At 38.3% G+C, this 24,224-nt stretch overlaps 1 protein-coding gene across 1 annotated transcript in view; it reads left to right on the top strand.

Moving 5' to 3' along the window:
• Nucleotides 1-1,119: 1,119 nt before the first annotated feature.
• Nucleotides 1,120-24,224, top strand: part of LOC125233469 — a 190,570-nt gene continuing 167,465 nt past the window's right edge. The window contains 1 exon segment of the mRNA XM_048139507.1: nucleotides 1,120-1,850. The gene's annotated coding sequence lies outside the window, so the exon portion shown is untranslated.

The raw sequence follows: 24,224 nt of genomic DNA, 5'->3' as shown, positions 1-24,224 counted from the left end.
AAAAACTAAACGCAACCCATGCTAATTTATTGAAACTATCCTCTTAGGAAGAGTTTTAATGTTTTGTCTTAATGTTTATTCATGTTTATAGTCAATTCAGACGACTGACGTCAGACAAAGATTGATTTAGGATTTTAAGGTATTGGGAAATAACTGTGCTGTGATGTTGGCAATTACTGTAGGCCATGGGCAATCACAGTACTTTTTAGATGATTTTAATTTAGTTGCAATATTTCCTATGTTATGTAAGTTTTAGTTATACGCTGTCCCTAATCTTCAGAAGAGTTTATTAGGTCAAAAGAAAATAGTAAGAAAAAGTTGGTACCTATCATATTTTCTTTTTTATTGCATGTCAATTTGTTTGAAATCCTTAAGTGGTCAATAGCTATGTGGTTTACCTTACCTAACTTTTGTAACACAGATGTAGGGATCTTCCTCTAATCGAAAAATATGCTTGCTTATGGTTGCGGCAGAAGACCTATGCAGAATAAAAACAAATATCATCCTTGTCTGTTATCGTTCGTTCTCTGTATGCTGGCCAGCGATTTGCTTAACGAACGCGAGTTGTGGCTTCCCGGTAAACTCTGCATACGATCAGCATAACCTTTTATGTCTTTTGTGGGACTCGTTAATTATGCGAGCTGATTCTTGTCAAATCCAGTTTTACAACGCAGTAAAAGGCTACTAGGCCGTATTGGATGGACCGATAGTGACTACTTAGAACATACTGCTATGATGATGACAGAAAATAGCTAGGTACATATTCCGGTTAGAAAAACTGAGAAAAACCAATTCCTGTAGAAAATTCATAATTAAACAAAGTGTTTCAGAAATAACAGGCAAAGAGCAGTCACTTAGAACGCTTCTCAGGCTATTAAAGGGCAACATCGTGAAATTTTGAAGCTTGAAATTGTTGAAGTTTAGAAACAGCGCCGGGCCTCACGGAGAATGGCGGAATCCTTACAATGCTGGTTGTATACGAAACTTGTTTGACCAGAACTGAGAAAAAAAGTAGCGGACAAGTTCGCCTACAATAGCATTCCTTGGTCGGGCCCGCCCGCGACCCGCCCCGCGCCGCGGCCCCTGCGCCCCTCGCCCCGCCCGGCGCCAGTCCGCGACCGAGCGCGACCGCGTGCGTACCGCGCCACACATCAACAACATTGTAATGTGCTTACAAAAGAATCAGCTCAGCAAACAAACTAAATTCAAAAAACTGTTAACAATTCAAAACCCTTACTAAAATGTAAAGGTAATTTTGAATCTCCACCCAATTAAACTACTTTCTTTCATTACAACTCCAAAAGTTAATCTCAAGTTACATTGACATAGTGTATTTTTAGGAATTTTAATTAAAAACCGGTAAATCTGTGTTGTGATTTGTTGTGTGCAGCTCTAAAACGGTTGTTCTATATCCAGTTGTTATCGATTTTTGGCGTCACTAGCCCCGAACAGCTGTTTTGGGGATACGGAAGCGAATCATTGTCTGTGGTAGCTGCACTTTTCTCAAAAAGCCACTTTTAATTGAATATTATTATTGTTTTAGTTCATTTATTACATTTAAACGAAAAATAATCCCGTACCGTAAAGCTAAAAACTAGAATATCATGGTGTGCAACTGTGCATGTGCATGATGAATTAAGTGGAATAAAAAAATCAAAATACATTTTGACAACCGTGGCAGTGTGGTGTTTACAGTTGTGATAACATTGAAAAAAAAACACAAATTAAAAAAAATAAGTGTCAACAAGTGCTTTCAAGGTGTGCCAGTGTTTTTGATCAAAATTCAGTGTAAAACAGTGTTTACCGATTTGGATTTCAAACGTGGATGTGGATTGTGCCCTGACAACAAGGTATGGTGTAATATTTTGTTGTTATTTGATAGTTTTATTAGTGAAATTGCCGTTGCAAGCGGGGCTATTCGGCGCGACGCCGCGCGGTTTCGCCGGTTCTAGGCCTAACCGTGCACCGCGGAAGTGCTCTGATGCAGTTTGTAAAATTCCCAAATGTGCAGTTTAGTACAGTTAATCATGATACTGTCAAAGTTTAGGGATAGCTATGTTGTTTTGTATTTGTTTTAACGATGAATGTTCAAAGTTTTGCGTCACGATTGGCAAGTACAACGAGTACAAGTTAGCCTTCGTTAACTTCTTTGCAAAACAAAAGTTAGGGAGGTGAGGGCGATTTTTGAATATCGCATACGGGATTTTGTCACTAAAATACCGGTTGAAAACGGTAACTTGCCTATTATTTTCAGTGACAATTTTCTGAATTCGAACGCGTGAGACTCAAAAATCGGCCCGCCGGTCAAAATGTACTTGCAGTTACCATTGAGCTTGGCTTGAGTGATTACTGCTCGGTCTTCACATACTGAGAGTAAAGTAAACAAATTGTGCAAATGCTCTTGGTAATGTTGTAAGAATCACATGTACCTATCAAATCACTTTAAAGACAACACACATTCACACAACACTAAATAGGTATATTCTTATTTGACTCAGGTATTTATAAATAAAAATGAATAAATATTGGGGATACTTTACACAGATCAACTTAGCCCCAAACTAAGCAAAGCTTGTACTATGGGTGCTAAGCGACGATATACATACTTAGATAGATAAATACATACTTATAATTGCTTATAATATACTTAGAAAACATACATGACTCAGGAACAAATATCTGTGATCATTTAGAAGTCAACTGCATATTATTATTATTGAATTAAACTCAAGTTTAAAACCTTTACCTGAATTATTCTTATTTTGAAAAAACACTTAGTACCTACTACAGTACAGGTCTACTTTCTAGTTATTGGTTTATTCAGTTAATTATACATTTACCAACAAAGAGGAAGAAACCTGTAATCAAAATTTGTTCAAAAATTATACTTCATCCTTCATCTTAAGCCATATAATATATTATCAATATAATTTGCTAACTAAATCTGAGAATATGTAAATAAATTATAGGTAAGGTTCATTCTTCTTCTTCCTCGTTCCCTCAATGCTGAGGATCGCGACCACAAGTAGCGTGTTTCCATTGAACGCGGTCATAAGCCATGTGGACTGCACGATATAGGCTGCCGCCAGTCGACTTCTTCACACAGTCGGACCATCTCTTACGAGCCCCACCCCAAGCGCGTTTACCATTCATTCGCCCCAAGATGATACACTTTTCCAAATTATGCATTGGTGATCTTATGATGTGACCGAAAAATCTAAGGGTTCGCTCCTGGCATATTTTGGAGAGGCGTGTGGTGATATTAAGTTCTTCCAAAATAGAGATGTTAGTTCTTCTAGCTGTCCAAGGTATACGTAGCAGTCTTCACCAGCACCACATCTCAAAAGCGTCAATCTTAGCCACGTCACAGCATTTGAGGGTCCAAGTCTCGGCACCATACATAAATATCGAGAAGACAAGTGCTCGAACCAATCGCACTTTAGTTTGACGTCGAATTCCTCTGCTCTTCCAAATTTTATCGAGGTTAGCCATAGCACTCTTCGCCATACCGGCTCTACGGCGTATTTCGTCAGTGCTGCCACCGTTGCAGGTTATCAACGACCCAAGATACATAAACTCGTACTGGCGAAGGTTCATTAGGATGATTCCGAAAGTTTTCTAATTTTGAAAGTTTTATAAAAACCACCATTATTTCCATCATATCAAGATTTCACTTTTGAATTTACCCGAGCATTTCTGTGATTCGGAATTACCTTAATGCACCTTATAAATATACTTTATCCTTTTGTAAAGTACAATTCCAGAGTACTCTAGCTAGTTGTTTAAAGTTGAGAATAGAATAGAATACTATAAAACTTTATTTTCTATAATGTATGTTACAGAATTATAGCCTACCAAGCACAGGCATTATTATTTTATATAATACTATTATGCTTTACCCGTGGCTTCGCTCGTCAATTCACCCTACTATTTTTTCAGACCTTACAAATAACAAGTAAAACGAAAACTACTGTTGACTGTACAAGGAAGTTATGCAGAGGATACTTAGGAAACAATTCAAAAACTAGGGGAAGAGGGTTTTTCGTTGAGTGGCTTGAAGATTATTGAATCCAACCGAAGACACCTTTCAATGAAGAGTACAGATTACAGAATTATTTATTTAATATTCCTTTGAATAACAAGCACCAGCCGTAGGACTAGCATAAAAAATTATCAAAGGGATAGGATAAGTAGTTCTCGAGTTATTTAGTTATGTGATAGACAAGCAGACGGACAGAGTCGCACCATAAGGATTCCTGCGAAAAAGCGAACCTCGTCAAGTCCAAGGGGCGCCACATTCGATATTTTTTAGTTTTTGCCTTTAATAATCTTTGTCAAGTGAATTAAAATTATTATCATAGTATAAAAAGCAATGCGTTTAGCACGGACCGTGGCTATGCTCAGGCGCATGTAAAAATACACCATGTAGCGTATCCTGTAGAAGGCCTGATGGATCACTAGTGTAGTGTCCCGTTTTATCTGCTCTCGTGTGTACAAACCGCAGTGTAGTAACACTGCGTTGCCGGAGCTTAATGGGGGTGCGAAGCTTAACAACTCTGAGAGTTGCTGGCGTCCATAGGCTACGGAGACAGCTTACCAGCCTGGTCCAATGCTTGTTTGCCACCTACGTAGAGTATAAAAGTAATGCGTTTAGCACGGACCATGCACGGAGAAAAAAGTCTCGTCTATGATACCTGAATATTGTAATCTGAACGAGAAAATCTAGTAAATTCTGGGACAATTGTTCACATAGTATAAATAACTAAACTAGTCTGTTTAAATGCGTTGAGCTTAGTGAACTAGTTATCTTGTAATTGCTACACATTAAAATAGCGTGTATTACTAGAATATTTAGTAATCATAACACGTGGACCGTACCAATAAATAATATTTTCTTGCAGAGCTTAATAAATGAAATGTGACCTTGACAATATATTCTTGTAAAGGTAATATATACATTACGTATCATAAAATAAAAATATTGTAAGGGTCACACAGTCAAATTGTGTGTATTACTAGATTATTCAGTATTTATAACAAATGGAGTGTCTAAATAAACAAAATAATGTAAACTCCACAAGAAATTCTTGTAAAGGTTATAAAACTTTAGTTAGGCCAATAATAGGTATCGTTAAGAATACAAGTCATCTGATATATATTACATTCTCTTCATTTATGTAAACTTCATTAAATGGTTGATAGAACAAGAAAGTTAGTTACAGCAACTGCATTTATGGTACTCTCTAATAAATATACAATTGCGTTAACGTGTTATATTTTTATCGGTACCTATGAATTTGTCTGTGCACTGTATAGACAACTAACATTTCTTGTAAATGTAAAAAAAGGTTTGTTGTCTATACAAGGTGGTTCAGTAGGATTAAAGGCCGAGCCACGCCAGATACGTGTACGTAGACGTGTGCGTGGCGTGCGCGCTGTAAAGTACGAATCTTCAAAAGAGATGATACACCGCTAGACACACACGGGAAACACGTCACACAAGCGGTGTAATCTCTAATGAGGATTCGTCATTTACACCGCGTACGCTACGCGCACGTCTACGTACACGTATCTGGCGTGGCTCAGCCTTTAATCCTACTGTACCACCTTGTATAGACAACAAACCTTTTCTTACATTTACAAGAAATGTTAGTTGTCTATACAGTGCACAGACAAATTCATAGGTACCTACCGATAAAAATGCAGGTTGCTAGGACCAGTTCCAAGAGACAGAAGCCTAGAGTTGAAACTGGGATCCGGAAACCTGGGTCACCCAGCATATGGAATGGATGCTATGAGCGGTGAAAATTGGTGAATCTGAAAGTAAATAAAATAATTATATAATTTGTTAAAAAATATATTTCAACGATCCTTAGTGCAAGACTTTGTTCATATATTCGTCAGTGTTAATAGAACCGTCCTTCATTTCGTCCAAAATTTATATTTTGCAGAATTTTTCCACTTTTGTTCCACAGTATGGCATGGGTCACAGGAAACTTGCAACCATTGTAAATCATCTGAAAAAGACATTAAAATTTCTATGAATAAATTTTACATTAAGTAATATTCTACGTCCACTTCAGATATATATAAAGACTGTCCACGATAAAAAGTGGTCATATATAACATGGTAAATCTTGAGAATAATGAGAATTTATAAGCAGCATGTTTGTCAAATAATTTGTAGATATTAAACTACATTATAAAAATACAAACAAATTATAAACTTTAGGTGACCTATGAATTTTAGCAGTATGTATCTCATGATAACAATATTTTTTTGTACAGTGTCTTCTTGCAGTCTTTAAGTACAACAGTTTTAATGACAAAAATATTTTTTTAATGTTTAATTATAATAGCCAAAATATACCCTATTACATACTGATTTTACGATAGTAATAATTTTTCTGATTGTAATCAGATTAAGAAAGTACTGAGATTTTCTAACTTTGCTGAATTCGAATTTTTGACACTTTTTGGCTCTCCATACAAAAACAACTGTCAGTGCTTGGAGTAAAAAGTCTTCCTGACTACCAAAAGTCGAAATGAGTTTCAAAAAGTATTTTTTTGTCTGCTAAGATGTAATTCTAATGTGTGTAAAACAGCTTATAAAAATATAAGTATTTATAAAAGTGTGCCAGGAAGCGTGTGAAGTTTGTTAAAAAACACTGTACAAGAAATGAAATGCTTGATGGTATACATTCGGCGAAACCTCAGACACACTAAAGCATTATAAGGAATAGCTTTAATTATTATATAGTTTTATGTATACAGATTTATCAAAATATAATATTGCTTCAAAATGTGCATTCAGGAAGAAAGATTTATCATGTTATGTATGACCACTTTTTATCGTGGACAGTCCTTATTAGTTCAGTATTTAGATTTTGCCCACGTAATGTCGTATGAATTTGTATGCAATGTAAAATGAATACAACATTAAATGCCTTTTTACTCACCATTCTAATTATCTACTAAGTTCTACATGATGTACGGTGTGTGACTCACCTGCTTTTGCCAACTCTGCCATCTCCCATCCTTGCAAGAGTTTTTGCACCTCTTTATCCATTTCCTAAAATGGAAACTACCAAACGAATGGATAATACGTAGTGAGTACGTTTAACGATAAATAATATAACCTATTGCGATCCGCGTCCACGCGTGATCTCTCATGACACGTAAATGGCCGCCGACCACGCCGCAAAACATTACGTTTCGTTACACAAGCAAAACATTTATTTATGCGGACAATATTTTTGTTATAAGAATTATTTTTCGGTGTATATTACGAGAATATCATTGTTATTTTTTACAAGAGGCGCAAAGTAAAATCAACTATACTGCTATAGCATTCACTAAGATATACAATGGTACTTAAACATGGCGTTTCGTTACAAAAACGAAACACATATTTATACTAACTAAATACTTTTTCAACAGAACTATTTGTTCACCAGTATACATTACGAGAATATTATTGTCATTATTTACAAGAGCTGCAAAGTAATACCAACTTATAAAACAGTCATATCAACTATACTGCGATGGCATTCGCTACGATACAAATAATAGAGTTGACAGCGATGCGTACATATTTATACAAACTTAATATTTTTAAATATAACTCTTCGTTGAGTTTACATTACAAGAATATTCTTTTTATTTCTTTACGAGAACTACAAAGTAATGGCAACGTATAAAAAAGTTACAGGAAGTATACTGTGATAGTAACCGCTAAGATTAAGATTGTAAAGATAATTTTTATTTTTTTGGCATTACAAGAAGCTTCTTGTTAATAGAATTATCGTAACCTTTATTCTATTAGTTGTAAATAAAACTAGAGTTCTCGTATATGTAATTCAAACAGAACTGTTTAGTGCATATTAATGTTTGCTTAGTTCTATTGAATTCAAAATATAGTAAACGTAACAATACAGTTGTTTTTATTACGAGATTGTAGTATCAGTTACGATAAATCTATTTTACTAAACGTTCTGGTAGTATTGTTAAAATATTTTTTTTCCGTGTGGCTATGCGCAGACGCATGTAAAAATACACCATGTAGCGTTTCCTGTAGATAAGGCCTGATGGATCACTTCCTCCGGATTAGGGATGCGCACAGGCATCGCCACTATAAATACTGTAATAAAATTAAAAAAGTCCGAGGACCGGTCGGTGTAGTTATGAAGCGATGGTTGCAAGCTCAAATCCTGGGAAGGGCGTTTATTTGTGTGATGCTGATGATAAATTTCTATGCCTATGCCTATCATAGGCATAGAAATTTATTCCCGAGTCTATATTCTATTAGGTAGAGTATCTATATTCTATTAGGGCACCGCCCCGGCTTCGCACTGGGTTACGTGGGCATATTATAGGTACTATCACCTGCAAAAGTGCATGGAGAAATTATGAATGAATTAATTGATAAATTCGCCATGCACTTCATCATTTAAACCTTTTATTCCCTTTTCCGGTAAGGCTATCACGAGTTTTTAATTCGTTACTCGATAGCTCAAACGTTTCGGTAATCACAATCATTTATTTGTATGGAGAAAGTGAACAAAGCCCCAAACACTTACTTATTATAGAACCACTACATCTTCCGTGACGTTTCGCAGTCGAGTAACGAAAAATGAAAATGAAAATGAAATATTTATTTTTCAAGTAGGCATATTACAATGCGCATATGAACGTCAAATAAAGCTACGCCGGCTCTAACCCTACGCCTCAGCCTCGAGAAGATTTCAGTCCCCCCTCAGTTGGGTGGGGGGTATCCACTATGGGACCGGCAAGAAACTCGGCGGGCAACTTCTTTTCAAAACATTACATCTTATAATTAACATGCATTAAATAACAAGATACAATTTAACATGCAAAAGTATTCATCAAAGAATATGAACAGACTAGGTACTCTATGGAAATTAATTTCAATAAATTATATTATTGCTTAATAATACGTCGTTCTTCTTCAGAGAAAACATATCAAATTGTCACAGAAGAAAAAGATAATATGAATCTCAATATCATTAAATATGTAATTTACCTACACAACATAAAATATAAAATATTTGATGTGCTTTCTTATCTGAACTGTGTCCTCTATACATAATACAATTATTTTAATTGCTATTCGTTTTTTGTAGTTTCTGGTTCGGGCCATGCATGTTTGTCTGTCAAATAGTCCTCGACTCTGTAATAAGCCTTTAACATCAATGTTTTTTTTAAGTAGTTCTTAAGAGCTGGGAGGGGTAATCTCAAAGCAGTGTCAGGTAACTTATTATAAAAATGAATGCATTGCCCAACAAATGACTTCTGTACTTTACGGACACGAAACTTCTTTATGGCAAGCTTATTTTTGTTTCTAGTGTTATAATTATGGATATCAGAATTCTTAGTGAAACAGTCTAAATTCTTAACAACATAAATTATACTATCATAAATGTATTGGGAAGCTACAGTTAAGATATTAATTTCTTTGAAGAGTTCTCTTACTGATTCACGTGTTCCTAAGTTGTAAATAGAACGAATGGCTCTCTTTTGTAATACAAAGATAGTCTGTATGTCAGCTGCTTTGCCCCAAACCAGAATACCGTATGACATTACACTGTGAAAATAACTATGATACACTAGGCGAGCTGTCTCAACATTAGTCAGTTGCCTGATTCTCCTAACGGCGTATGCGGCTGAACTTAATTTGCTTGCTAGTTTCTTTATATGAGGACTCCATTGTAGATTTTTGTCCAATGTTAAACCAAGGAACAGTGTTGTATCTACCATCTCTAAGCATTCATCATTCAAAAGTATTTTTGTATCGATTGGTTTAACATTCGGCAGAGAAAATCGAATACATTTGGTTTTCTTAGAATTAAGAAGTAAATTGTTGACAGTAAACCACTGCAGTACATCAGCTAACGTGCTATTAATTACATTGTAATCCGTAGATTTTCGGTCAACATTAAAAAGCAGTGATGTATCATCAGCAAAAAGTACTATTTCACAAAAGTTTTTTACTATATATGGCAAATCATTTATATAAACCAAAAACAGGAATGGACCTAAAATTGAGCCTTGTGGCACTCCTAATTGGACGATTTTAATGGTGCTCCCACACTAGCTGTTATAAATAAATGTTACGTAACATGGCGTGACAGTTATACAACATTTACCATGTTATATAACATTTATAGCAGCCAGTGTGGGAGCACCATAAATCGTCGAACACATGGTAGAGGCACTGGTTACCCGTAGTAATGTGTTCTGCCGCATTGTAATGTAAAATGTAGCCGTCGCCGATCGTTCAGATTAGTCACGCTTCGAGAGCAAATTCAGAATAAGTATTCTTACGCTTCTCATTTAATTACAATCTATTTGTACATTAATTTACTACCATTACCTAAGCTTAAGACTCTAGCATTACCCGACGTGCGATACACTGTAGCTTGCACAACAGGGTGGCTAGCCGAATGGCACAATCGCTCACGAAACGCTCACGAAACGAAGCGCTAGTAGATATCTATCTCTATCGCGCTTGCGTATTGGCGCGACAGAGCCAGCGGCGTATCGCTTTCGTTTGGCGTCGGAGAAATGCCATTCGGCTACGGGGCCTGGCATGCCAGTCGCATGCGAGTATTTTGCACGTGGCTGGCTATACGTAGCCGAATGGCACAAACGCTCACGAAACGTTTATAGATATCTATCTCTATCGCTCTTGCGTATTAGCGCGACAGAGCCAGACTATCGCGGCGTTTCGTTTTCGTTTCGCGTCGCAGAAATGCCATTCGGCTACGACACCTGGCATGCCAGTTGTGTAAGCTATAGGCATGTGTATTGTTCTATCACAGGTCTATAAATATCTGGGCAACCGAGCTTGGCTCGGTTCTGTTTCGTATCCTTGACATGTGTCGCCATCTAGTTCAAAAATGAATAGTACCTACATCGAGCGAAAGAATTCTCAGCCTTAACAACACAACTACTCCACACGAGATGGCGCGCATTTCGCCACAAAAACTCAAATAGTGTATTTTCTATTCGTTTTAGCCTTGACCTGTGTCGCCATCTAGTGTTTGCAATAAATAGTACTTACATCGACCGAAAGAATTCTGTCTTAACAGTACAACTACTGCACACGAGATGGCGCGCGAAGAAAAACGCATGAAAACTCGAAAATTCGCGTTTTCCGGGACCTAAGGATAAGTTAGACCGATTTTTCACCCCCAAAAACCCCCACATAACAAATTTCTGCGAAATCGTTAGAGCGGTTTCCGAGATCATCAGTGTAAATAAATATATATATAAATAAATAAATAAATATACTAGAATTGCTCGTTTAAATGTATAAGATACGTGCGATACAGATGCTTGTAGCATGCAGAATTGGCATGCCAGCTAGTTGATTTGCCAGTCATTTTGTACGTGCCGGGCATGCCATGCAAGCTATGCATGTGTGTCGCAGGTCTAATATTAAAGTGTGCACTTGTCCCACGCCCCATTTATATTGTGGGGGGGGGGGGGGAACAGTTTAAAAAACGCTGCGTTAGAGACTTACATACGTAGGTATGTACATTGTGCTGTGCTACTGTCTGAAGACTTGTAAAGTATAGCCGGTGACAAAGATTTTGAGCCCCGCCTGTGCAAGGGTTAAATAAACGTAATTAATTTAAAACAATAAATAAATAAATAAATAAACGTACTTTCATAACTTTAACGTTTTAAGCTAAGTATAAGAAGTTTATATCCACAAAACTGGATTTAGGTAGAAAAAACAAGCTCATCTATTTGTATAGGGGCCGAGCGTGTCAGATTTTGTACTGATGTTCTTACTTGCCTGTGATTTTAAATATGTCTCAGGCCCTTGTGTGTTCATAATTTTTGTGTTAAATATATAGCAATAAAATACCACGTAACGAGGCATTTTTACTGTTTTTGTTGACTTCAATTTGAAAAAATTGACGCCCGAAAGCAGCAAGTTGCGGTTAAAGACGGACAACTCAGTGGATTTTACTGAGTTCATTTGACATGCACGCTAATAGTAGATTTTTTTGCTTGATCTAGTGTTTATATCAAAGGTTCAGAGAAACACTATCAGTTTTCTTCGTGTATCATCTTTGATTTATCTCTATTTATCCGATAAATAAAACAATACCTTACCTCGTGAGCAAAGAACGGAAGCAAATTCCAAATTCAAATCATTTATTCAGTTGGGACCGAGTTTCAGACACGCGCTAATATCAACCTCATCTCAATAGCCATAAGGCTGACTATAGGGCAGTTAATTGTGTCGTTATTGTGCATCGATTTGAAAGCTTCGAGTAGAGGTTTTGTGCACCAAGGTCCTTACTTACTCTTTATGATCCTTATTCTAATAGAATTAAGATAAATCTATGGTCAGTTAAGAATTGTTGTTAATATTAACAACTTGCTGAAAGTGGGATCTTGTGTACTGGTGATCTTTTGGACGCCATTTTAGTTCGGTATGGTCTCGAACTTTCCATAGGCCAGGAAATATGCGCACGGAAATGGCGATTAAGAATTGTTGTTAATATTATGAACTTGCTAAAAGTGGGATCTTGTGAACTGGTGATCTTTTGGACGCCATTTTGGTTCGGTATGGTCCCGAACTTTCCATAGGCCAGGAAATATGCGAACGGCGATGGATAGGGCACTGATGGGCTGAGCAGACAACCACCTGTCCAAGCAGGGTCTCTGCTAGGCTTGTGCCGTTTCGTTCGTTGATCGGAGCGCTCCGATCTCGTTCAATCGCTCCCACGAACTAGTTCGCTCTTTTAGGTCTTTAGCAAGGAACATACTACGCGGACGTCCGTCGTAAAACGACCGCGACCGCGACCTATCAGTGTGCACGGAACAAAACATCCAGAGAGCCAGATTTCGATCGGACGTCCGTGCGCTCAAGGCCACGTCCGCGTCCGTCGACCGATAGTTTGCACGGTTATGTGTATTTCCATTGTCCAGATTCCCGTCCGCGGTCGATTTACGACGGACGTCCGCGTAGTGTGTTCCTAGCTTTTTGCTCATTTAGTTCAGCCAGACCAGCGACCACTGCGGTCGGAAAGATCACAACGAATGGGACCGAATAGTGTCAAAATGATACGAATAGTCCACAGATAGTAACATTCCGGGCCGAAAGGTTGTAAGTAACCGAAGTTTAATATGAAAACTTGACTTTTTTTGTTGCTCTGCTAAGTAGCTCTCGCTCTCGGTCGGCGCAGTCACACATTCGTTCTCGATCCAAATCGCTCGCGCTCGCCGATCCTATACTGAACTAAATGACCAAAGACCGATTCTCAGATCACGGAAAGATTCAGTTCATTTCGGTCATTGATGGGATTTTATTCCTAACAGTTCATAGTTCGTGAACGACACAAGCCTAGTCTCTGCTGGCAAGCACCTGGCAGTAGACGGTCGGGACGGCCTTGTACCACGTGGAGGCGGTCAGTGAAGGAGGCTGGCGCAAGTGGAATAGGCTGGAAGGAGCTTGAATTAGTCGCCCAGGATCATGAAAGTGGAAGATTCTTCTGAGAGCCCTGTGTAACTAATGAGGGATAACAGGATCACATCATCATCATGGTCTCGAACTTTAAGGAGGTTCCTAGTTGACGACTTCTCCATACAAAACAATACCATAGTAGACGAGACGAGTAGACGACGGGATACCCCCATTTGCCAGAATTTCATTTGCCATAATTTTATTTGCCATCCTATTCAACAATCATAATATTGTTTCTCATAACATCTTATGCCATAATCATTGTTTACTATATTAATCTAGTGCCAGAAACTTTGTTTCCCATAAAGTCAGTTTCCATAATGTCATTTGTCAGAATCATCGAAATCCGTAATTACCACATTCCATACCATCATTTGTCATACAAATTAGCGTCCAGAAAAGTCTATTTCCATAATGTGCTTTGGCAGAATCGAAAACTACTATAATAGGTACTAGAAGGACTAGAAAATGAAACTGCTATCAGAAAGTAGGTTAGGTTAGGTTAGAACTGTGACCCCCTGGAAAATGAAACTGCTATCAGAAAGTAGGTTAGGTTAGGTTAGAACTGTGAACCTCTGGAAAAGGAAACTGCTTGAAAAGTAGGTTAGGTTAGGTTAGAACTGTGACCCCCCGGAAAATGAAAATACTATCAGACAGTAGGTTAGTTTAGGTTAGAACTGCGACCCCCTGGAAAATGAAACTGCTATCAGAAAGTAGGTTAGGTTAGGTTAGAACTGTGACCCCTGGAGAATGAAACTGCTGGAAAAGTAGGTTAGGTTAGGTTAGAACTGTGACCCCTGGAAAATGAAACTGCTATCAGAAAGTAGGTTAGGTTAGGTAATAATATGGGCAACAATTAATATGGCAATAATTGCTTATGGCGTTTGAATATTCTATGAAACCATATTATTGCACTTAATAATATAGCTAACAAATAGTATGGCATTGTATGATTATGGAAGGTAATATTCGGATAAACAACGAGTATGTCATATGATTTTTATGGTAAACAAATCATTCGGGCAAATGAAATTCAGGCAAGTTAGATTCGGGCAAATGAATATTATGTTAAATGACTGTCGGGCAAACAATAGACAACCGTAGACGACCACTACTTTTCCATTCAAATAAAGATTTTGATTTTGCCTTGCCCGCGCTTCGAAATTCAAATTGATTCAGTTATTCCAGTGGTTCTCAAACTTATTTTCCCATGGAACCCTTTTGGAAAGCAAAATATCTGACGGAACCCTTAAATTAAAATAAATCTTTATTTTAATAAGTCTTAAACATAAATTTAAAAGTGGAAAATGTCTGCCTTGGTATCCAGAGGCCGTGAGTTCAAGTCTCACCCAAGGCAGACATTTTCCACTTTTAAATTTATTCTAAGCCTAGTGGCATCGATTGCAGACTAGACATGCGCGAAACAGTGCTTCAAAATGTAATGCCATATCACATCACTTTTCCGAGAAAGTAACATCTCACTGAGATATCACATCATACATCACTCGAAACGTTACCCGACCTTGAACAGCGCTCGGGCGCGCGCGAGATGGCACCATCACAGTCATCACAGATATCAACAAGGCTACGCATCTCATATCAGCGCATAGTTGCATTACATGTTGCTTTTTGTCACCGCTACGTGAATTATGTATATTTTATAAAATTTGCAAATGGTTACTTATACTAACTGGATCATACGACACCACTACCACACATGTACGTAATATACATCTAGATAATTTATTAGCCGCGAAAGTCAACTAAACATTTCACAACAATAATAATAATATGTTTTTCCCCTCACTAGCTCGGAAACACGTGTTTTGTCCTTTAATACCAGCGGGTAAAAACGCATTTTATCCACTAGTGGGTAAAGTAATTTGACCTTGAATAAAGTCAAATTAACTGCTTTAAAATTGATAAAAGTAGGTGAATCTAGTAATAAAGATGATTTACCACCTGTGGAACTACTGGAAGCAGTGATTAACGCACTTTTTGCGTTGTAGTTTCCTCGCTATACTGAGGAGAAAAGTTTTGTGTTACACTCGGGTGCAAATGTATTTTACATCTCGTGTGTTAAAAAACTCGCAAGTTCAGGATTCTATTCTCGAACCACTCGCTTCGCTCGTGGTTCAACTATAGAATCCTTTCACTTGCTCGTTTTTCAATTCCACACTCGGCGTTAAAATACAACTTTGCCCCCTTGTATAACAAATAACTATTGTTTTCGGCGCGCCCAAATTCACAGACAAAATTACTCTGTTTACCCGCATCCACAAAATGATTATAAGAAATGATAATAATAAAATAAGCTCTATGGGGACGCATTACAGTTTTAAATCTTTTGGACTGTTATAAAATCATATTCGCAAGCGAAATTTGCAACTACGTAAACGCGACCGCGTTCGGCTGAGTGGCGCGTTCCGAACTCTTCCGGAAATAGCCGAAAGCATCGTATGATATTTTGATGGTTAGAACGAGAGCGACCGAGCGCTTAGTGCGGCGCGTGTGAGCGCGAGAGCGGGATAAGAAATAAGAAAGTAATGTGTAATAAGTGATGCTTTCAAACATCTCAGTTGTTACACCATTACAGTTTTCACATGGGGCAGTAAACATTACGCGCACTGTGTTAGTTAGTTCCCGACATTTGCGTTCGGGTGATACGTAATGCTAGAGGTGATGGTGGATTTCTCAGAATGATACGTAATGCCATATCACGTGTTCAAGTGATATCACATTTGTGATATTACTCGCATTACTTACACATGTCTATTGCAGACGTTTCTGCTAATCAGAAGTTAAAGTCTTAAACATAATAGTAAAGTCTAATCATTAGATTTTAATGTGAGGTATTACATGAAACTGTTTTTATTTTTTTCAATTGGGGAATCTTTGGTTTTATGGAAGAGTGTTGAAGTCGCATATCAGATAACCAAAATTCACACGGAATCCCCATATAGGTATGGCAGGGCTGATACAGGCCAACCGCAACTGAGGCCGAAAGTACACTATCATATGTTTATCACAGAAATATGATCATAGGTCTGTACGCCTCCCTTTTTATCCAACGTGAAGAAAAAGGACGGCATGTTGCCAAGTTGCAACATATGATTGTGGACTGATATCGGCCTATGTGCAGTCGTGCAGTTTCCCATAAAAGTTGCAGTTCGTATGCAGTCCGTATGAATAAGCTTATCAATTAAACAGTAATCTCAGTTTAGGTAGGGGTACCAGCAGCGGCTCGTCCATACAAGCCGATTCCCACCGGCTTGCCTAAATTTGATTACTATAGTAAAGTACCTAATGTTAAGGTAATAGGTTTCTTTATGCTCAGTGTTGCCTAGCAGAAATTTTCACCAGCCGCCACTGAGGGGTACACTTACCTACTTTATCTCTTAGAAGGGAGTCGTTCTTTCACCGAGGTTGAATACTGAGTTATTTCAAACTGATAGTTTTACTACCTCTGTATGGATTTCAATTTCAATGTATTATTCCATGAAATACATTGTTGTAAAGTGCTGCTTCTGAATGCCATTTCAGAGATGCATGATGCAATGTTTTAGAAATTTATGATGCATAATGCTCTGTAGATCATTTTCGTTGGTTTGTTTAATACTTTAAGCTTACTGGTAGCCTAGCGGTAAGTACGTGCGACTTCCGTTCCGGAGGTCGCGGGTGCGAACCCCGGCTCGCACCAATGAGTTTTTCGGAATTTATGTGCGAAATGTCATTTGATATTTGCCAGTCGCTTTTCGGTGAAGGAAAACAAACCGGACTAAATATATGTATATGTTTGTAATTTACTATTGAATTTGTAAATAAATTATGGAATCATGATTCATGATATAAAAGCTTTAGGATCATGTTTTTGACACAATCGCACTGAACAAAGGGAACGTTAATAATCTATTTAATCACAAATTATTTATTGTATGATAATACCGAAAACTTTGTATATCATATAAAATAAATTACGAATAATCACATGAATTTTGTGTTTTTTTTTCATAAATGTATAAAATATAAACCTTTCGACAGTTATAATGAATATTAATGCCCATTCTATCACTTTTATAACCAAATTTAGTCGCGATAATCTCATGTCATACAGAAACTAATGTATTTACGTACGGGCCGGGAACGATGCGCTTTGCGGCCGAGCCGTCAATTAATTAGGATTATCGTAATGGATTTGTTTTCTTTGAAATTCGAACCGGACGACATGTTTCTTGTTTTTATTCGGCTTTATGGGCTATTTCTGATTTGAATGTCTTGGTGTTTGAAATGGTTATGTATTAACCTTTTCAAACGTAATACATTGTATTATATGTAGTTTTGCTTATGTCAGAACTGTCAAAAGAAATCAAAACATATTACATAAAGTAGGTTTTTATTTTATATTCACTAATTGTGCACGGTGGTAGGAAAATAAAATAAAAACCGGCCAAGAGCGTGTCGGGCCACGCTCAGTGTAGGGTTCCGTAGTTTTCCGTATTTTTCTCAAAAACTACTGAACCTATCAAGTTCAAAACAATTTTCCTAGAAAGTCTTTATAAAGTTCTACTTTTGTGATTTTTTTCATATTTTTTAAACATATGGTTCAAAAGTTAGAGGGGGGGGACGCACTTGTTTTTCCTTTAAGAGCGATTATTTCCGAAAATATTAATATTATCAAAAAACGATCTTAGTAAACCCTTATTCATTTTTAAATACCTATCCAACAATATATCACACGTTGGGGTTGGAATGAAAAAAAAATATCAGCCTCCACTTTACATGTAGGGGGGGGTACCCTAATAAAACATTTTTTTTCCATTTTTTATTTTTGCACTTTGTTGGCGTGATTAATATACATATTGGTACCAAATTTCAGCTTTCTAGTGCTTATGGTTACTGAGATTATCCGCGGACGGACGGACGGACGGACAGACAGACAGACATGGCGAAACTATAAGGGTTCCTAGTTGACTACGGAACCCTAAAAAAGGTAGTTACTGAATTAACTTTAAATAACTAACTTATAACTACAATCTCTTTATAATCCTCAATAGTTTTTGATGTAAAGAAGCTATTGAAAAAAAAAATACTAAAATCCTGTTGATTAAATCATTACACCAATCTGACCAATCATTATCTATAATACGGATAATTGAATATTTTTTATTATACCAATTAAAGCCGATAATAACTTCCATTACTCTAAGTAAGCAATTTTCACTTTTTCTCCACAAATCTACAATTAAGTTTCTTTACATGTATTGAACTTAAAATACTCGGCAAAGCGAATCCGATGGGATTCAAACGAAGCAAAACGATTTGATTACTTTTTGCGCCGTTATAAGGCTAAGTAACCGTAAACGTCCAATTTCGAAATGAAATAGAAATTTCTAGCGTCATAGTCACTCCCGCCGTGTAAATAAGTGAGCGAGCGATTTGTTCATCGCCCGGCGACGAACTATAAAAGCTCGGCCACACATGCGCGTTTTGAGAGCGTAGGCGGAGCGTTATCGGAGCGTCAGCGGAGCGCAATGAAAGCGGTGCGCCGGATGAACGCTGGCGTTGCGCCCAGCGGACGCCGGCGGAAACTCTTGCTTTTGGTGGGACCAGCCGGCCTAGTCGAATGACAATGAGGAGGCACACTGACATTGTATCCCGCCAGGCGGCGCCTGTGTAAGTGTCTAGGCATGTCACTGTCATTCATATGTGTGAGAGAGAAAAATATCTTCTCGCTCTCACGTATGAAATTCTTTATCTGTGCAATGGACTAATAAGGTGGCGCCATCTTTGAGTGTGGCTCATTGCTGACGTCAGACGCCGATCGAAACTCAGTCGAGCTCTCTCGCACCAATCGAAGGGCGATATCGATATTATCGTGAGCGTTTGTGCATTTGGCTACGTACATAGTGCGATAAAAACGCCTAAAGCCTCCGCCACACATAAAGCGTTTTGATAGCGTAGCGTTAGCGGAGCGCATTGATAGCGGTGCGCCGGCGGAACGCTGGCGTTCCACTCGCAATCCACGCGCATTCCGCTTGCAATCCGCGCTCGTTAGTTCCCGCCGGCGTCCGCTGGGCGCAACGCCAGCGTTCGTCCGGCGCACCGCTATCAATGCGCTCCGCTGACGCTCCGCTAACGCTCCGCCTACGCTCTCAAAACGCGCATGTGTGGCCGAGTTAAGTAGTTAGCCGTAAACGTCCAATTCCAATTTCAAAATGAAATAGAAATTTCTAGTCATGACGTTTATAAACGCGAGCTCTGCGCGTGCCTAAACAGCTGATTACTCGACCACCATAAAAAAAAACACAAAACTACATACATACCAAATTGTGCCTTAAAATGTTGTTCTTTATTCTTAAACTGCAATGGCTAAGCGTACGCGACCCTTACTTTAAGCTTCACCGAGCGATTTTAAACTTTAGCCACAAAGGTAAAAACTTCAAAATCGTGCGCATTGACAACTCACAGGACACGTCATCTCCAGAACTCCCCCACGACAATGCAAATGCAACTTTGACGTGTAGAAGTTAAGATTGGTTTTGGCATGGAAGTTTAACTCGAATGGGTTTTGTGCATTTCACTTGGCTGGCCTGGGTGTCTAGCCAACTTCACACTCGCTTACGGTTTGTAAGTGTATCGTGGCTAGCTCTCCCTATCGCTCTTCTGTAGGTGCGACAGATCCAGCCTGCGTTTCGATCGGCGTCTAGCGTCAACGATTGTCATTTCTGGCTGGGTAAGGGCACCTAGCCGTCAGAATCGCTTACGCTTCGTAAGCGTATTGTAGCTAGCTCTCCCTATTTTTAGGGTTCCGTAGTCAACTAGGAACCCTTATAGTTTCGCCATGTCTGTCTGTCCGTCCGTCCGTCCGTCCGTCCGTCCGCGGATAATCTCAGTGACCGTTAGCAATAGAAAGCTGAAATTTGGTACCAATATGTATATCAATCACGCCGACAAAGTGGTAAAATAAAAAGTGGAAAAAAATGTTTTGTTAGGGTACCCCCCCTACATGCAAAGTGGGGACTGATTTTTTGTTTCATTCCAACCCCAACGTGTGATATATTGTTGGATAGGTATTTAAAAATGAATAAGGGTTTACTGAAATCGTTTTTTGATAATATTAATATTTTCGAAAATAATCGCTCCTAAAGGAAAAAAAGTGTGTCCCCCCCCCTCTAACTTTTGAACATATGTTTAAAAAATATGAAAAAAATCACAAAAGTAGAACTTTATAAAGTCTTTCTAGGAAAATTATTTTCAACTTCATAGGTTTAGTAGTTTTTGAGAAAAATACGGAAAACTACGGAACCCTACACTGAGCGTGGCCCGACACGCTCTTGGCCGGTTTCTGTAGTTAGTGGTGCGACAGAGCCAAACTGCGTTTTGATCGGCACGTAGCGACAACGATTGTCACTTCCGCTAGGCTGCAGCGTGCAACCGAGATGGTTTATTCTTAATTATGAGTTGCTGATATAGCGAGCTGTTGTGGTGACTTTATGACACTAATAGCAACATTAACAACACAAGCACACACAACTGACTGAAATAGAGGGCCTATCGCGAAAGACGACAATCGCGAAAGTCGACAATTTGTGATGTGAATCTCTTCTTCAGTTTGTGTTGCCAAAGAGCATTTTCATCCGATATCGGATGTAGGAAGGTTGTCAAAGGAAAACGTCAAAGATAGCCTTTTGTTTAGTAATAGAACTAATAGGTATAGGATATCGATCCTACATCAGATATCGGATCGGTTAATGAATATTGAATACGCATTTACCAGAAAATCTAAAAATTTTAATGGTGCCACACTAGCACACCTCGGACACTGGCGATCAAATATATGAAAGAGGCGCGTTCCTATCACACAGTCTAAGCTCGTGTAGGTGAACGCGTACCATGCTTGTATGAGTGAGATATGACAGATCTACTGTTCGCGTTTTTGACAGGCTGTAACTGTGAGGTAACCGAGAGGGGGTGGGCGGCAATTTCAGCGGGGAGCGGGAGTGGCCATACTGTACGTTAGTACTCTTTATTATACTGTGACACTAGCTACAAATTATAACCTAACCACAAAATTAAAATTTTGAAAAAACCCCCGACCGCGAGCCGTCGGGAGTCCGTTCGGGAGCTACGATGCCACAGGCAGACACGTCAAATTTATAATACCCCGTCGTTTTTGCGTCGGGGGTTAAAAAAGACACTGCATGATAGGCGTGTTTAGATACTTACCAGTGAGTACTGTGACCTCTCCGATATACCTGATGGCTACTGTACTGTAGGTATACAAGTTCATTGCCCGTCTTAGCTTCAAATAAACCGCCCAACTTAGACAAAGACTATTACACTCCGTTTCACAATAAGCCCTCAGACAACTTATAGTTCATACTTGTTCAGCCTTTTGTCGTCCGGTTTGCGGCCGAGGACTTCATGACAAAGTTAAACGAATTGGGTGAGGTCTTTATAAATGCCTTATTATTATAGCCCAATAGTCTAGCAGTATTCGAAAAGAAAAGTCACGCGTCATCTAAAAAACTTGACTTCACTTGGACGTTGATATCCTGTAAAAGTCCTTTTAAATCCATTATCCCAAAACTTCGTGGATCCCGACGTGGCCTATCAAGTTGTCATATTGAAGGCATATGAGTACACACACACATGAGGAATGCTCATAGATGGAGTTCATATTGGTTTCCCATCGTAATATTTTCATATTTGTCATGCTACTTCAGTCAACGTAGGTACTTCTTATACTGAGACTGCTGAAATTGCATGAGACATTAGTGTCTTTCCTTTTAAATACGATGGAAAAACATTTTTTCTACTTGTCGACTATAATCTGTCAATTAGGACACCACAGACTAAACTATAAGTGCTAACTTTTCAGTGTTGGATAGTCTATGGCAGTTCCGACTCAATTATAGTAAGCTCATTATAGTTAACTTTAGTTAACTGTAATAATTTCAAAAATAGAACTTCATACAATTTCTATACTAATTTGCGATACCTGGCAAATTTTCCTGCATCTGAAACACATTTTTTTATCTGTCGCGTTATCGGCCATTCAGATACGGTTATTACAAACAATTGGTTGCTAGGTAATTCGATGTTGATACAACGGTGAACGACTCTATTAACATTAATTTTAACTTGCATGAATGATGATATTTCCGTCCATTGATGATGATGATGACTCGTAGAAAAAGTATTGTATACAATAGATATAGATAAGCTTTTCACTCTCGTACCGTACTGTTAGGCCACTCAGCAAGCTTCGTGGCCTAAACATGGTACTCGACTGAAAAGCTTTGTATTATATCACGATTGTATAAAATACTATTGCACTACATCTGTAAGATGCTTAATCTCTTTCTTCTACCCTAAAATGTCAGCTAGTTAATTCCAGTGAGTTGAGGCTTCTATAACTTGACTGACTTTCGTCATATCAGGGGCTTTCCGCGAGAATGTCGCGCAATTTTTCTAATACTTCTGAAGACGCTTCTTCAGAAGTATTAGAAGAATTGCATGTCGTAAAACTCGTAAGCGACATTCTCGTGGGATGCCCCATCAGGGGAAATCCTAAAGTGTGGCAAGTTGGCAACCAAACCAACTGCCACAAGCACGAAATGGGGGCTCCAAAGCCGAGTACTTATCTAAATACTTGGCGTTTCATTTTCGCATACTCCCCAGCTTGCTGACTCGGTAAATATCATGCCAGAAATTCTCTTCGTAATGTTTTGCGGCGCTCTCCGTTATTTCATGTTTGCGATGTTGAGAAAAGATTCGCTAATGTGTGGAGATGGAGAACATAACGTGTTGCTGTTATAAGGCAGGAACAAACGCGTTAACATTGCGAATGAAGATAAATGATGCAACAACGCAGCCATAGTTTAACTGGGATCGCATATGGCATCTCAAACTCTAAGAGTTCTTTTCCGTGACAACTTTGGGAAGTGTGCAAATGCAATGAAAAAGCGTTCAGAGACAATAGTAGGTCGGTAGGATGTACGACCAGTGTTTTATTCAATGCGTTTTGCCACACATCGAGATATACATTACATACAGTACAGAGTCAAAAATCGGAACTTCGAACTAAGTTCCGAATTGCGGAGAACTGTGATAAGAGCCGAAGTTTGATCTGCTGCATTTGGTGCTGATAGTATCATTTATACTGTAAGTAATTTACATTTATCCTTAACTTGAACCTTTCAAAGAAGGTCTACAAGTGTCTAAGCTAATTGCTTCTACCCTTCAGCCATGCAACAATTTATATGCAGGAATTGAATATGAATTCTGATTTTCCGCAGAATCTCTCGTTCTGTTATAAGATGTTCCGATATCCACTATACCTTCCGAAAGTCACAGACCTTCAAACTTTGTAGATGTATGAATTGGTAGATAGGTACAGTCTGACTTAGTCTGTTTGGAAAGTCAAGAGTCGTGGAATGTATTGTAATAGATTCCATACATTAAATATTATTATTATTCAATCTTATTACTTATTTAGCTCACGTTGTTATTGGAATTCGTAACCTGAAGCCTTAGGGCTTATTCTAATCGACATCATATCTAAAATTAGTTATATTTTACCAATACAATAAAATAAAAATACTTTTTTGCTACAAATACCACGGAGACCTGAGAACCTGATAAAACGTACCTAATTAATATCTTAAAATAGCCCCGAGCGTAGCGTGACCTTTCCGTTTAGCCAGTTCGGAAGTTC

This window comes from Leguminivora glycinivorella, chromosome 14, assembly GCF_023078275.1.
Source record: "Leguminivora glycinivorella isolate SPB_JAAS2020 chromosome 14, LegGlyc_1.1, whole genome shotgun sequence".
Classification (NCBI taxonomy): domain Eukaryota; kingdom Metazoa; phylum Arthropoda; class Insecta; order Lepidoptera; family Tortricidae; genus Leguminivora; species Leguminivora glycinivorella.
This window is presented reverse-complemented; position numbering and strand designations above follow the sequence as displayed.